We start from the raw sequence: 17,520 nt of genomic DNA, 5'->3' as shown, positions 1-17,520 counted from the left end.
ATTTGAAATCTGGACCTCCTTGCGGATTTCTATGGAAACGGGATTTCTTCATCTAATGCTAGACAGGAGTATTCTCAGTAACTTCTTTGGGTTGCGTGTACTCAACTAACAGACTTGAACCTTCCTTTAGACAGAGAAGATTTGAAACACGCTTTTTGCGGAAATTCCAAGTGGAGATTTGTAGCAATTTGCTGCCAATGGAAGAAAAGGAAATATCTTCGCAAAAGAACTACAGAGAATCATTCTCAGAAATCATTTTGTGATGTGTGCGTTCCACTCACAGAGTTTAACCTTTCTTTTCATAGAGCAGTTTGGAAACACTCTGTTTGTAACGTCAGGATGTGGATAGTTGGACCTCCTTGAGGAATTCGTTGTAAAGTGGATTTCTTAATCTAATGGCAGACAGAAGAATTCTCAGTAACTTCTTTGGGTTGCGTGTATTCAACTCACAGAGTTGTACCTTCTTTTAGACAGAACAGATTTGAAACACTCTTTTTGTGGAATTTACAAGTGGAGATCTCATGCGCTTTGGGTCCAATGGCAGAAAAGGAAATATCTTCCTATAAAAACTAGAGAGAATCATTCTCAGAAACCACCACATTGTTATGTGTGTGTTACACACACAGCGCTTAACCTTTCTTTTCAGTTAGCAGTTTGGAAACACTCCGTTTGTAACGTCTGCAAGTGGATAATTGGACCTCTTTGAGGATTTCGTTGGGAACGGGATTTCTTCATCTAATGCTACAAAGAAGAATTCTCAGTAACTTCTTTGAGTTGCGCGTATTCAACTCACAGGGTTGAACCTTCCTTTAGAGAGAGCAGATTTGAAACACTCTTTTTATCGAATTTGCAAGTGGAGATTTCCAGCGCTTTGCTGTCAAAGGTAGAAAAGGAAATATCTTCATATATAAACTTGAGAGAATCATTCTCAGAAACCACTTGGTGATGTGAGCATTCCACTCACAGAGTTTAACCTTTCTTTGCATAGAGCAGTTTGGAAGCTCTCTGTGTGTAACATCTGCAAGTGCATAATTGGACCACCCTGAGGATTTCATTGTAAACGGGTTTTCTTCATCTAATGTTAGACAGAAGAAATCTCAGTAACTTCTTTGAGTTGCGTGTATTCAACAAATAGAGTTGTACCTTCCTTTAGACAGAGCAAATTTGAAACACTCTTTTTGTGGAAATTGCAAGTGGAGATTTCAAGCACTTTGGGGCCAATGGAAGTAAAGGAAATATCTTCGTATAAAAACTAGAGAGAATCATTGTCAGAAACCACCACATTGTGATGTGTGCGTTCCACTCACAGCGTTTAACCTTTCTTTTCAGAGAGCAGTTTGGAAACACTCCGTTTGTGACGTCTGCAAGTGGATAATTGGACCTCTTTGAGGATTTCGTTGGAAACGGGATTTCTTCATCTAATGCTAGACAGAAGAATTCTCAGTAACTTCCTTGGGTTGTGTGTACTCAACTCACAGATTTGAACCTTCCTTTAGACAGAGAAGATTTGAAACACTCTTTTTGTGGAAATTGCAAGTGGAGATTTCAAGCGCTTTGGGGCCAATTGAAGAAAAGGAAAAATCTTCGTACTTAAACTAGGGGGCATCATTCTCAGAAACCACTTTGTGATGTGTGCGTTCCACTCACAGCGTTCAACCTTTCTTTTCATAGAGCAGTTTGGAAACACTCTGTTTTTAACATCTGCAAGTAGATATTTTGACTTGTTAAGGATTTTTTTGGAAACGGGATTTCTTCATCTAATGCTAGACAGAAAAATTCTCAGTAACTTCTTTGGGTTGTGTGTATTCAACTCACAGAGTTGAACCTTCCTTTAGAGAGAGCCGATTTCTAACACTCTTTTTGTGTAATTAGCAAGTGGAGATTTCAAGCGCTTTGTGGACAAATGTACAAAAGGAAATATCTTCCTATATGAACTAGAGAGAATCATTCTCAGAAACGTCTTTGTGATGTGTGCATTCCACTCACAGCGTTGAACCTTTCTTTTCATAGAGCAGTCTCGAAAGACTCTGTTTGTAATGTCTGCAATTTGAAATCTGGACCTCCTTGCGGATTTCTATGGAAACGGGATTTCTTCATCTAATGCTAGACAGGAGTATTCTCAGTAACTTCTTTGGGTTGCGTGTACTCAACTAACAGACTTGAACCTTCCTTTAGACAGAGAAGATTTGAAACACGCTTTTTGCGGAAATTCCAAGTGGAGATTTGTAGCAATTTGCTGCCAATGGAAGAAAAGGAAATATCTTCGCAAAAGAACTACAGAGAATCATTCTCAGAAATCATTTTGTGATGTGTGCGTTCCACTCACAGAGTTTAACCTTTCTTTTCATAGAGCAGTTTGGAAACACTCTGTTTGTAACGTCAGGATGTGGATAGTTGGACCTCCTTGAGGAATTCGTTGTAAAGTGGATTTCTTAATCTAATGGCAGACAGAAGAATTCTCAGTAACTTCTTTGGGTTGCGTGTATTCAACTCACAGAGTTGTACCTTCTTTTAGACAGAACAGATTTGAAACACTCTTTTTGTGGAATTTACAAGTGGAGATCTCATGCGCTTTGGGTCCAATGGCAGAAAAGGAAATATCTTCCTATAAAAACTAGAGAGAATCATTCTCAGAAACCACCACATTGTTATGTGTGTGTTACACTCACAGCGCTTAACCTTTCTTTTCAGTTAGCAGTTTGGAAACACTCCGTTTGTAACGTCTGCAAGTGGATAATTGGACCTCTTTGAGGATTTCGTTGGAAACGGGATTTCTTCATCTAATGCTACAAAGAAGAATTCTCAGTAACTTCTTTGAGTTGCGCGTATTCAACTCACAGGGTTGAACCTTCCTTTAGAGAGAGCAGATTTGAAACACTCTTTTTATCGAATTTGCAAGTGGAGATTTCCAGCGCTTTGCTGTCAAAGGTAGAAAAGGAAATATCTTCATATATAAACTTGAGAGAATCATTCTCAGAAACCACTTGGTGATGTGAGCATTCCACTCACAGAGTTTAACCTTTCTTTGCATAGAGCAGTTTGGAAGCTCTCTGTGTGTAACATCTGCAAGTGCATAATTGGACCACCCTGAGGATTTCATTGTAAACGGGTTTTCTTCATCTAATGTTAGACAGAAGAAATCTCAGTAACTTCTTTGAGTTGCGTGTATTCAACAAATAGAGTTGTACCTTCCTTTAGACAGAGCAAATTTGAAACACTCTTTTTGTGGAAATTGCAAGTGGAGATTTCAAGCACTTTGGGGCCAATGGAAGTAAAGGAAATATCTTCGTATAAAAACTAGAGAGAATCATTGTCAGAAACCACCACATTGTGATGTGTGCGTTCCACTCACAGCGTTTAACCTTTCTTTTCAGAGAGCAGTTTGGAAACACTCCGTTTGTGACGTCTGCAAGTGGATAATTGGACCTCTTTGAGGATTTCGTTGGAAACGGGATTTCTTCATCTAATGCTAGACAGAAGAATTCTCAGTAACTTCCTTGGGTTGTGTGTACTCAACTCACAGATTTGAACCTTCCTTTAGACAGAGAAGATTTGAAACACTCTTTTTGTGGAAATTGCAAGTGGAGATTTCAAGCGCTTTGGGGCCAATTGTAGAAAAGGAAAAATCTTCGTACTTAAACTAGGGGGCATCATTCTCAGAAACCACTTTGTGATGTGTGCGTTCCACTCACAGCGTTCAACCTTTCTTTTCATAGAGCAGTTTGGAAACACTGTGTTTTTAACATCTGCAAGTAGATATTTGGACTTGTTAAGGATTTTTTTGGAAACGGGATTTCTTCATCTAATGCTAGACAGAAAAATTCTCAGTAACTTCTTTGGGTTGTGTGTATTCAACTCACAGAGTTGAACCTTCCTTTAGAGAGAGCCGATTTCTAACACTCTTTTTGTGTAATTAGCAAGTGGAGATTTCAAGCGCTTTGTGGACAAATGTACAAAAGGAAATATCTTCCTATATGAACTAGAGAGAATCATTCTCAGAAACGTCTTTGTGATGTGTGCGTTCCACTCACAGCGTTGAACCTTTCTTTTCATAGAGCAGTCTCGAAAGACTCTGTTTGTAATGTCTGCAATTTGAAATCTGGACCTCCTTGCGGATTTCTATGGAAACGGGATTTCTTCATCTAATGCTAGACAGGAGTATTCTCAGTAACTTCTTTGGGTTGCGTGTACTCAACTAACAGACTTGAACCTTCCTTTAGACAGAGAAGATTTGAAACACGCTTTTTGCGGAAATTGCAAGTGGAGATTTGTAGCAATTTGCTGCCAATGGAAGAAAAGGAAATATCTTCGCAAAAGAACTACAGAGAATCATTCTCAGAAATCATTTTGTGATGTGTGCGTTCCACTCACAGAGTTTAACCTTTCTTTTCATGGAGCAGTTTGGAAACACTCTGTTTGTAACGTCAGGATGTGGATAGTTGGACCTCCTTGAGGAATTCGTTGTAAAGTGGATTTCTTAATCTAATGGCAGACAGAAGAATTCTCAGTAACTTCCTTGGGTTGCATGTATTCAACTCACAGAGTTGTACCTTCTTTTCGACAGAACAGATTTGAAACACTCTTTTTGTGGAATTTACAAGTGGAGATCTCATGCGCTTTGGGTCCAATGGCAGAAAAGGAAATATCTTCCTATAAAAACTAGAGAGAATCATTCTCAGAAACCACCACATTGTTATGTGTGTGTTACACTCACAGCGCTTAACCTTTCTTTTCAGTTAGCAGTTTGGAAACACTCCGTTTGTAACGTCTGCAAGTGGATAATTGGACCTCTTTGAGGATTTCGTTGGAAACGGGATTTCTTCATCTAATGCTACAAAGAAGAATTCTCAGTAACTTCTTTGAGTTGCGCGTATTCAACTCACAGGGTTGAACCTTCCTTTAGAGAGAGCAGATTTGAAACACTCTTTTTATCGAATTTGCAAGTGGAGATTTCCAGCGCTTTGCTGTCAAAGGTAGAAAAGGAAATATCTTCATATATAAACTTGAGAGAATCATTCTCAGAAACCACTTGGTGATGTGAGCATTCCACTCACAGAGTTTAACCTTTCTTTGCATAGAGCAGTTTGGAAGCTCTCTGTGTGTAACATCTGCAAGTGCATAATTGGACCTCCCTGAGGATTTCATTGTAAACGGGTTTTCTTCATCTAATGTTAGACAGAAGAAATCTCAGTAACTTCTTTGAGTTGCGTGTATTCAACAAATAGAGTTGTACCTTCCTTTAGACAGAGCAAATTTGAAACACTCTTTTTGTGGAAATTGCAAGTGGAGATTTCAAGCACTTTGGGGCCAATGGAAGTAAAGGAAATATCTTCGTATAAAAACTAGAGAGAATCATTGTCAGAAACCACCACATTGTGATGTGTGCGTTCCACTCACAGCGTTTATCCTTTCTTTTCAGAGAGCAGTTTGGAAACACTCCGTTTGTGACGTCTGCAAGTGGATAATTGGACCTCCTGAGGATTTCGTTGGAAACGGGATTTCTTCATCTAATGCTAGACAGAAGTTTCCTCTGTAATTTCTTTGGTTTGCGTGTTTTCAACTCACAGGCTTGAACCATCCTTTAGACAGAGCAGATTTGAAACACTCTTTTTGTGGAATTTCCAAGTGGAGATCTAATGAGCTTTGGGACCAGTGGCAGAAAAGGAAATATCTTGCTATAAAAACTAGGGAGAATCTTTCTCAGAAATCACCACAATGTGATGTGTGCGTTACACTCACAGGGCTTAACCTTTCTTTTCATAGAGCGGTTTGTAAACACTCTGTTTGTAACGTCTGCAAGTGGATAATTGCAACTCTTTGAGGTTTTCGTTGGAAACGGGATTTGTTCATCTAATGCTACAAAGAAGAATTCTCAGTAACTTCTTCGAGTTGCGTGTATTCAACTCACAGAGTTGAACCTTCCTTTAGAGAGAGCAGATTTGAAACACTATTTTTGTCGAATTTGCAAGTGGAGATTTCCAGCGCTTTTCGGCCACAGGTAGAAAAGGAAATATCTTCATATATAAAATTGAGAGAATCATTGACAGAAACCGCTTTGTGATGTGTGCGTTCCCCTCACAGAGTTTAACCTTTCTTTTCATAGAGCAGTTTGGAATCTCTCTGTGTGTAACGTCTGCACTTGGATAATTGGACCTCCTTGAGGATTTCATTGCAAACGGGATTTCTTCATCTCATGCTAGACAGAAGAAGTCTCAGTAACTTCTTTGAGTTGCATGTATTCAACTGATAGAGTTGAACCTTCCTTTAGAAAGAGCAGATTTGAAACACTCTTTTTGTGGAAATCGCAAGAGGAGATTTCAAGCACTTTGGGGCCAATGGAAGAAAAGGAAATATCTTCGTACAAAAACTACACAGAATCATTCTCAGAAACCATTTTGTGATGTGTGTGTTCCACTCACAGCGTTTAACCTTTCCTTTCAGAGAGCAGTTTGGAAGCACTCTGTTTGTAACGTCTGCAAGTGGATAATTGGACCTCTTTGAGGATTTCGTTGGAAACGGGATTTCTTCATCGAATGCTAGGCAGAAGAATTCTCAGTAACTTCTTTGAGTTGCGTGTATTCAACTCACAGAGTTGAATCTTCTTTCAGACAGAACAGATTTGAAATACTCTTTTAATCGAATTTGCAAGTGGAGATTTCAAGCGCTTTTTGGCCACAGGTAGAAAAGGAAATATCTTCTTATAAAAACTGCAGAGAATCATTTTCAGAAACCACCTTGTAATGCGTGCGTTCCACTCACAGAGTTTAACTTTTCTTTTCATAGTGCAGTTTGGAAATAATCTGTAAATTCTGCAAGTGGATATTTGGACCTCTTGAGGATTTCGTTGAAAACGGGATTTCTTCATCTAATGCTAGACAGAAGAATCCTCAGAAACTTCTTTGTGTTGCGTGTATTCAACTTACAGAGGTGAACCATCCTTTAGACAGAGAAGATTTGAAACACTCTTAATGTGGAATTTGGAAGTGGAGATCTCATGCGCTTTGGGGCCAACGGCAGAATAGGAAATATCTTCCTATAAAAACTAGATAGAATCATTCTCAGAAACCACCACATTGTGATGTGTGCATTCCACTCACAGCTCTTAACCTTTCTTTTCATAGAGTGGTTTGGAAACACTCTGTTTGTAACGTCTGCAAGTGGATAATTGGACCTCTTTCAGGATTTCGTTGGAAACGGGATTTCTTCATCTAATGCTACAAAGAAGAATTCTCAGTAACTTCTTTGGGTTGCGTGTATTCAACTCACAGAGTTGAACCTTCTTTTAGACAGAACAGATTTGAAACACTCCTTTTGTGGAATTTACAAGTGGAGATTTCAAGCGTTTTGATGTCAAAGGTAGAAAAGGGAATACCTGCCTATAAAAACTCTAGAGAATCATTCTGAGAAACCACGTTTTGATGTGTGCGTTCCACTCATAGAGTTTAACCTTTCTTTCATGGAGCAGTTTGGAAACACTCTATTTGTAAATTCTGCAAGTGGATACTTGGACGTCTTTGAGGATTTCATTGGAAACGCGATTTCTTCATCTAGTGCTAGACAGAAGAATCCTCAGTAACTTCTTTGGGTTTCGTGTACTCACCTCACAGAGTTGAACCTTCCTTTAGAGAGAGCAGATTTGAAACACTCTTTTTGAGGAATTTGCAAGTGGAGATTTCAAGCGCTTTGGGGCCAATGGAAGAAATGGAAATATCTTCGTATAAAAACTACAGAGAATCATTCTCAGAAACCATTTTGTGATGTTTGCATTCCACTCAAAACGTTTAACCTTTCTTTTCATAGAGCAGTTTGGAAACACTCTGTTTGTAGCGTCTGCAAGTGGATAATTGGACCTCTTTGAGGATTTCGTTGGTAACGGGATTTCTTCATCTAATGCTAGACAGAAAAATTCTCAGTAACTTCTTTGAGTTGCGTGTATTCAACTCACAGAGTTGAATCTTCTTTTAGACAGAACAGATTTGAAACACTCTTTTTATCGAATTTACAAGTGGAGATTTCAAGCGCTTTTCGGCCACAGGTAGAAAAGGAAATATCTTCGCATAAAAACTACAGAGAATCATATTCAGAAACCACCTTGTGATGTGTGCGTTCCACTCACAGAGTTTAACTTTTCTTTTCATAGAGCAGTTTGGAAACACTCTGTTTGTAACGTCTGCAAGCCTATAATTGGACCTCCTTGAGGATTTCGTTGTAAATGCGATTTCTTCATCTAATGCTAGACAGAAGAATTCTCAGTAGCTTCTTTGGGTTGCGTGTATACAACTCACAGAGTTGAAACTTCTTTTAGACAGAACAGAATTGAAACACTTTTTCTGTGGAATTTACAAATGGAGATTACACGCGCTTTTATGTCAAAGGTAGAAAAGGGAATATCTTCCTATAAAAACTGCAGAGAATCATTCTCAGAAACCAAGTTATGATGTGTGAGTTCCACTCATAGATTTAAACCTTTCTTTCATAGAGCAGTTTGGAAACACTCTGTTTGTAAATTCTGCAAGTGGATAATTGGACCTCTTTGAGGATTTCAATGGAAACGGGATTTCTTCATTTGTGCTAGACAGAAGAATCCTCAGTAACTACTTTGGGTTGCGTGTATTCACCTCACAGAGTTCAACCTTCCTTTAGAGAGAGCAGATTATAAACACTGTTTTTGTGGAATTTGCAGGTGGAGATTTCAAGCAACTTGCGGCCAATGGAAGAAAAGGAAATATCTTCGTATAAAAACTAGAGAGAATCATTCTCAGAAACCATTTTGTGATGTGTTCGTTCCACTCGCATAGATTAACCTTTCTTTTCATAGAGCAGTTTGGAAACACTCTGTTTGTAACGTCTGGATGTGGATATTTGGACCTCCTTGAGGATTTTGTTGTCAACGGGATTTCTTCAACAAATGCTCGACAGAAGAATTCTCAGTAACTTCTTTGGGTTGCTTGTATTCAACTCAGAGTGTTGAACCTTCTTTTAGACAGAGCAGATTTGAAACACTCTTTTTGTGGAATTTACAAGTGGAGATTTCAAGCGCTTTGCTGTCAAAGGTAGAAAAGGAAATATCTTCCTATAAAAACTCCAAAGAATCATTCTCAAAAACCACGTTGTGATGTGTGTGTTCCACTCACAGCGTTTAACCTTTCTTTTCAGAGAGCAGTTTGGAAACACTCCGTTTGTGACGTCTGCAAGTGGATAATTGGACCTCTTTGAGGATTTCGTTGGAAACGGGATTTCTTCATCTAATGCTAGACAGAAGAATTCTCAGTAACTTCCTTGGGTTGTGTGTACTCAACTCACTGATTTGAACCTTCCTTTAGACAGAGAAGATTTGAAACACTCTTTTTGTGGAAATTGCAAGTGGAGATTTCAAGCGCTTTGGGGCCAATTGTAGAAAAGGAAAAATCTTCGTACTTAAACTAGGGGGAATCATTCTCAGAAACCACTTTGTGATGTGTGCGTTCCACTCACAGCGTTCAACCTTTCTTTTCATAGAGCAGTTTGGAAACACTCTGTTTTTAACATCTGCAAGTAGATATTTGGACTTGTTAATGATTTTTTTGGAAACGGGATTTCTTCATCTAATGCTAGACAGAAAAATTCTCAGTAACTTCTTTGGGTTGTGTGTATTCAACTCACAGAGTTGAACCTTCCTTTAGAGAGAGCCGATTTCTAACACTCTTTTTGTGTAATTAGCAAGTGGAGATTTCAAGCGCTTTGTGGACAAATGTACAAAAGGAAATATCTTCCTATATGAACTAGAGAGAATCATTCTCAGAAACGTCTTTGTGATGTGTGGGTTCCACTCACAGCGTTGAACCTTTCTTTTCATAGAGCAGTCTCGAAACACTCTGTTTGTAATGTCTGCAATTTGAAATCTGGACCTCCTTGCGGATTTCTATGGAAACGGGATTTCTTCATCTAATGCTAGAGAGGAGTATTCTCAGTAACTTCTTTGGGTTGCGTGTACTCAACTAACAGACTTGAACCTTCCTTTAGACAGAGAAGATTTGAAACACGCTTTTTGCGGAAATTGCAAGTGGAGATTTGTAGCAATTTGCTGCCAATGGAAGAAAAGGAAATATCTTCGCAAAAGAACTACAGAGAATCATTCTCAGAAATCATTTTGTGATGTGTGCATTCCACTCACAGAGTTTAACCTTTCTTTTCATAGAGCAGTTTGGAAACACTCCGTTTGTAACGTCAGGATGTGGATAGTTGGACCTCCTTGAGGAATTCGTTGTAAAGTGGATTTCTTAATCTAATGGCAGACAGAAGAATTCTCAGTAACTTCTTTGGGTTGCGTGTATTCAACTCACAGAGTTGTACCTTCTTTTCGACAGAACAGATTTGAAACACTCTTTTTGTGGAATTTACAAGTGGAGATCTCATGCGCTTTGGGTCCAATGGCAGAAAAGGAAATATCTTCCTATAAAAACTAGAGAGAATCATTCTCAGAAACCACCACATTGTTATGTGTGTGTTACACTCACAGCGCTTAACCTTTCTTTTCAGTTAGCAGTTTGGAAACACTCCGTTTGTAACGTCTGCAAGTGGATAATTGGACCTCTTTGAGGATTTCGTTGGAAACGGGATTTCTTCATCTAATGCTACAAAGAAGAATTCTCAGTAACTTCTTTGAGTTGCGCGTATTCAACTCACAGGGTTGAACCTTCCTTTAGAGAGAGCAGATTTGAAACACTCTTTTTATCGAATTTGCAAGTGGAGATTTCCAGCGCTTTGCTGTCAAAGGTAGAAAAGGAAATATCTTCATATATAAACTTGAGAGAATCATTCTCAGAAACCACTTGGTGATGTGAGCATTCCACTCACAGAGTTTAACCTTTCTTTGCATAGAGCAGTTTGGAAGCTCTCTGTGTGTAACATCTGCAAGTGCATAATTGGACCTCCCTGAGGATTTCATTGTAAACGGGTTTTCTTCATCTAATGTTAGACAGAAGAAATCTCAGTAACTTCTTTGAGTTGCGTGTATTCAACAAATAGAGTTGTACCTTCCTTTAGACAGAGCAAATATGAAACACTCTTTTTGTGGAAATTGCAAGTGGAGATTTCAAGCACTTTGGGGCCAATGGAAGTAAAGGAAATATCTTCGTATAAAAACTAGAGAGAATCATTGTCAGAAACCACCACATTGTGACGTGTGCGTTCCACTCACAGCGTTTAACCTTTCTTTTCAGAGAGCTGTTTGGAAACACTTCATTTGTAACGTCTGCAAGTGGATAATTGGACCTCCTTGAGGATTTCGTTGGAAACGGGATTTCTTCATCTAATGCCAGACAGAAGAATTCTCAGTAACTTCCTTGGGTTGCGTGTACTCAACTCACAGAGTTGAACCTTCCTTTAGACAGAGAAGATTTGAAACACTCTTTTTGTGGAAATTGCAAGTGGCGATTTCAAGCGCTTTGGGGCCAATTGTAGAAAAGGAAAAATCTTCGTACATAAACTAGAGGGAATCATTCTCAGCAACCACTTTGTGATGTGTGCGTTCCACTCACAACGTTGAACCTTTCTTTTCAGTGAGCAGTTTGGAAACACTCTGTTTGTGACTTCTGCAAGTAGATATTTGGACCTGTTTGAGGATATTGTTGGAAACGGGATTTCTTCATCTATTACTAGACAGAAAAATTCTCAGTAACTTCTTTGGGTTGTGTGTATTCAACTCACAGAGTTGAACCTTCCTTTAGAGAGAGCAGATTTCTAACACTCTTTTTGTGTAATTAGCCAGTGGAGATTTCAAACGCTTTGTGGACAAATATACAAAAGGAAATATCTTCCTATATAAACTAGAGAGAATCATTCTCAGAAACCTCTTTGTGATGTGTGCGTTCTACTCACAGCGTTGAACCTTTCTTTTCAGTGAGCAGTTGGGAAACACTCTGTAACATCTGCAAGTGGATATTTGGATCCCTTTGAGGATATCGTTGGAGACGGGATTTCTTCATCTAATGCTAGTCAGAAGAAATCTCAGTAACTTCTTTGGGTTGCGTGTATTCCACTCATAGAGTTGAACCTTCCTTTAGACAGAGCAGATTTGAAACACACTTTTTGTTGAAATTGCAATTGGAGATTTCAAGCCCTTTGGGGCCAATGGAAGTAAAGAAATATCTTCGTACAAAAACTACAGAGAATCATTTTCAGAAACCACCTTTTGATGTGTGCGGTCCACACACAGCGTTTAACCTTTCTTTTCATAGAGCAGTTTTGAAACACTCTGTTTGTAAAGTCTGCAAGTTGATATTTGGACATCCTTGAGTATTTCGTTCGAAACGAGATTTCTTCATCTAGTGCTAGACAGAAGAATTCTCAGTAACTTCTTTGGGTTGCATGTACTCAACTCACAGAGTTGAAACTTCTTTTAGACAGAAGAGATTTGAAACACTCCTTTTGTGGAATTTACAAGGGGACATTTCAAGCGCTTTGATGTCAAAAGTAGAAAAGGGAATATCTTCCCATAAAAACTCAAGACAATCATTCTGAGAATCCAAGTTTTGATGTGTGCGTTCCACTCATAGTGTTTAACTTTTCTTTCATGGAACAGTTGGGAAACACTCTTTGTAAATTCTGCATGTGGATATTTGGGCCTCCTTGAGGATTTCGTTGGAAGCGAGATTTCTTCATCTAGTGCTAGACAGAAGAATACTCAGTAACTTCTTTGGGTTCCGTGTATTTACCTCACAGAGTTGAACCTTAATTTAGACAGAGCAGATTTCAAGCACTCTTTTTGTGGAAGTTGCAATGGAGATCTCATACGATTTGGGGCCAGTGGGAGAAAAGGAAATATCTTCCTATAAAAACTAGAGAGAATCATTCTCAGAAACCACCACATGGTGATGGGTGCATTCCACTCACAGCGCTTAACCTTTCTTTTCAGTTACCAGTTTGGAAACACTCCGTTTGTAACGTCTGCAAGTGGATAATTGGACCTCTTTGAGGATTTCGTTGGAAACGGGATTTCTTCATCTAATGCTACAAAGAAGAATTCTCAGTAACTTCTTTGAGTTGCGCGTATTCAACTCACAGGGTTGAACCTTCCTTTAGAGAGAGCAGATTTGAAACACTCTTTTTATCGAATTTGCAAGTGGAGATTTCTAGCGCTTTTCGGCCACAGGTTGAAAAGGAAATATCTTCATATATTAACTTGAGAGAATCATTCTCAGAAACCACTTTGTGATGTGAGCATTCCACTCACAGAGTTTAACCTTTCTTTGCATAGAGCAGTTTGGAAACTCTCTGTGTGTAACATATGCAAGTGGATAATTGGACCTCCTTGAGGATTTCGTTGTAAACGGGTTTTCTTCATCTAATGCTAGACAGAAGAAATCTCAGTAACTTCTTTGAGTTGCGTGTATTCAACAAATAGAGTTGAACCTTCCTTTAGGCAGAGCAGATTTGAAACACTCTTTTTGTGGAAATTGCAAGTGGAGATTTCAAGCATTTTGGCGCCAATGGAAGTAAAGGAAATATCTTCGTATAAAAACTAGAGAGAATCATTGTCAGAAACCACCACATTGTGATGTGTGCGTTCCACCCACAGAGTTAAACCTTTCTTTTCAGAGAGCAGTTTGGAAACACTCTGTTTGTAACGTCTGTGAGCCTATAATTGGACCTCCTTGAGGATTTCGTTGTAAATGGGATTTCTTCATCTAATGCTAGACAGAAGAATTCTCAGTAACTTCTTTGGGTTGCGTGTTTACAACTCACAGAGTTGAAACTTCTTTTAGACAGAACAGAATTGAAACACTCTTTTTGTGGAATATACAAGTGGAGATTACAAGCGCTTTGATGTCAAAGGTAGAAAAGGGAATATCTCCCTATAAAAACTTCAGAGAATTTTTCTCAGAAACCAAGTTATGATGTGTGAGTTACACTCATAGAGTTTAACCTTTCTTTCATAGAGCAGTTTGGAAACACTCTGTTTGTAAATTCTGCAAGTGGATAAATGGACCTCTTTGAGGATTTCGCTGTAAACGGGATTTCTTCATCTAATGCTACAAAGAAGAATTCTCAGTAACTTCTTTGGGTTGCGTGTATTCAACTCACAGAGTTGAAACTTCTTTTAGACAGAGCAGATTTGAAACACTCTTTTTGTGGAATTTACAAGTGGAGATTTCAAGCGCTTTGCTGTCAAAGGTAGAAAAGGAAATATCTTCCTATAAAAACTCCAAAGAATCATTCTCAAAAACCACGTTGTGATGTGTGAGTTCCACTCATAGAGTTTCACCTTTCTGTCATGGAGCAGTTTGGAAACACTCTGTTTGTAAATTCTGCAAGTGGATATTTGGTACTCTTCAGGATTTCATTGGAAACGGGATTTCTTCATCTAATCCTAGACAGAAGAATCCTCCGTAACTTCTTTGGGTTGCGTGTATTCAACCCACAGAGTTGAACCTTCTTTTAGACAGAACAGATTTGAAACACTCCTTTTGTGGAATTTACAAGTGGAGATTTCAAGCGCTTTTTGGGCACAGGTAGAAAAGGAAATATCTTCTTATGAAAACTGCAGAGAATCATTTTCAGAAACCACCTTGTAATGCGTGTGTTCCACTCACAGAGTTTAACTTTTCTTTTCATAGTGCAGTTTGGAAATAATCTGTAAATTCTGCAAGTGGATATTTGGACCTCTTGAGGATTTCGTTGAAAACGGGATTTCTTCATCTAATGCTAGACAGAAGAATCCTCAGAAACTTCTTTGTGTTGCGTGTATTCAACTTACAGAGGTGAACCATCCTTTAGACAGAGCAGATTTGAAACACTCTTAATGTGGAATTTGGAAGTGGAGATCTCATGCGCTTTGGGGCCAACGGCAGAAAAGGAAATATCTTCCTATAAAAACTAGATAGAATCATTCTCAGAAACCACCACATTGTGATGTGTGTGTTCCACTCACAGCTCTTAACCTTTCTTTTCATAGAGCGGTTTGGAAACACTCTGTTTGTAACGTCTGCAAGTGGATAATTGGACCTCTTTCAGGATTTCGTTGGAAACGGGATTTCTTCATCTAATGCTACAAAGAAGAATTCTCAGTAACTTCTTTGGGTTGCGTGTATTCAACTCACAGAGTTGAACCTTCTTTTAGACAGAACAGATTTGAAACACTCCTTTTGTGGAATTTACAAGTGGAGATTTCAAGCGTTTTGATGTCAAAGGTAGAAAAGGGAATACCTGCCTATAAAAACTCTAAAGAATCATTCTGAGATACCACGTTTTGATGTGTGCGTTCCACTCATAGAGTTTAACCTTTCTTTCATGGAGCAGTTTGGAAACACTCTATTTGTAAATTCTGCAAGTGGATACTTGGACGTCTTTGAGGATTTCATTGGAAACGCGATTTCTTCATCTAGTGCTAGACAGAAGAATCCTCAGTAACTTCTTTGGGTTTCGTGTACTCACCTCACAGAGTTGAACCTTCCTTTAGAGAGAGCAGATTTGAAACACTCTTTTTGAGGAATTTGCCAGTGGAGATTTCAAGCGCTTTGGGGCCAATGGAAGAAATGGAAATATCTTCGTATAAAAACTACAGAGAATCATTCTCAGAAACCATTTTGTGATGTTTGCATTCCACTAAAAACGTTTATCCTTTCTTTTCATAGAGCAGTTTGGAAACACTCTGTTTGTAGCGTCTGCAAGTGGATAATTGGACCTCTTTGAGGATTTCGTTGGTAACGGGATTTCTTCATCTAATGCTAGACAGAAAAATTCTCAGTAACTTCTTTGAGTTGCGTGTATTCAACTCACAGAGTTGAAACTTCTTTTAGACAGAACAGAATTGAAACACTTTTTCTGTGGAATTTACAAGTGGAGATTACACGCGCTTTTATGTCAAAGGTAGAAAAGGGAATATCTTCCTATAAAAACTGCAGAGAATCATTCTCAGAAACCAAGTTATGATGTGTGAGTTCCACTCATAGATTTAAACCTTTCTTTCATAGAGCAGTTTGGAAACACTCTGTTTGTAAATTCTGCAAGTGGATAATTGGACCTCTTTGATGATTTCAATGGAAAAGGGATTTCTTCATTTGTGCTAGACAGAAGAATCCTCAGTAACTACTTTGGGTTGCGTGTATTCACCTCACAGAGTTGAACCTTCCTTTAGAGAGAGCAGATTTTAAACACTGTTTTTGTGGAATTTGCAGGGGGAGATTTCAAGCAATTTGCGGCCAATGGAAGAAAAGGAAATATCTTCATATAAAAACTACAGAGAATCATTCTCAGAAATCATTTTGTGATGTGTGCGTTCCACTCGCATAGATTAACCTTTCTTTTCATAGAGCAGTTTGGTAACACTCTGTTTGTAACGTCTGGATGTGGATATTTGGACCTCCTTGAGGATTTCGTTGTCAACGGGATTTCTTCATCTAATGCTAGACAGAAGAATTCTCAGTAACTTCTTTGGGTTGCTTGTATTCAACTCACAGAGTTGAACCTTCTTTTAGACAGAGCAGATTTGAAACACACTTTTTGTGGAATTTACAAGTGGAGATTTCAAGCGCTTTGCTGTCAAAGGTAGAAAAGGAAATATCTTCCTATAAAAACTCCAAAGAATCATTCTCAAAAACCACGTTGTGATGTGTGAGTTCCACTCATAGAGTTCAACCTTTCTCTCATGGAGCAGTTTGGAAACACTCTGTTTGTAAATTCTGCAAGTGGATATTTGGTACTCTCGAGGATTTCGTTGGAAACGGGATTTCTCCATCTAATCCTAGACAGAAGAATCCTCCGCAATTTCTTTGGGTTGCATGTATTCAATTCACAGAGTTGAACCATCCTTTAGACAGAGCAGATTTGAAACACTCTTTTTGTGGAATTTTCAAGTGGAGATCTCATGCGCTTTGGGGCCAATGGCAGAAAAGCAAATATCTTCCTATAAAAACTAGAGAGAACCATTCTCAGAAACCACCACACTGTTATGTGTGTGTTACACTCACAGCGCTTAACCTTTCTTTTCAGAGAGCAGTTTGGAAACACTCCGTTTGTAACGTCTGCAAGTGGATAATTGGACCTCTTTGAGGATTTCGTTGGAAACGGGATTTCTTCATCTAATGCTACAAAGAAGAATTCTCAGTAACTTCTTTGAGTTGTGCGTATTCAACTCACAGAGTTGAACCTTCTTTTAGACAGAACAGATTGGAAACACTCCTTTTGTGGAACTTACAAGTGGAGATTTCAAGCCCTTTGATGTCAAAGGTAGAAAAGGGAATACCTTCCTATAAAAACTCTAGAGAACCAATCTGAAAAACCACGTTTTGATGTGTGCGTTCCACTCATAGAGTTTAACCTTTCTTTCATGGAGCAGTTTGGAAACACTCTGTTTGTAAATTCTGCAATTGGATACTTGGACCTCTTTGAGGATTTCGTTGGAAACGGGATTTCCTCATCTAGTGCTTGACAGAAGAATCCTCAGTAACTTCTTTGGGTTCCGTGTATTCACCTAACAGAGTTGAGCTTTCCTTTAGAGAGAGCAGATTTGAAACACTCTTTTTGTGGAATTTGCAAGTG

Source organism: Gorilla gorilla, chromosome Y, assembly GCF_029281585.2.
Source record: "Gorilla gorilla gorilla isolate KB3781 chromosome Y, NHGRI_mGorGor1-v2.1_pri, whole genome shotgun sequence".
NCBI lineage: Eukaryota > Metazoa > Chordata > Mammalia > Primates > Hominidae > Gorilla > Gorilla gorilla.
The sequence above is the reverse complement of the archived record's forward strand: the minus strand, read 5'-3'. Positions refer to the sequence as shown.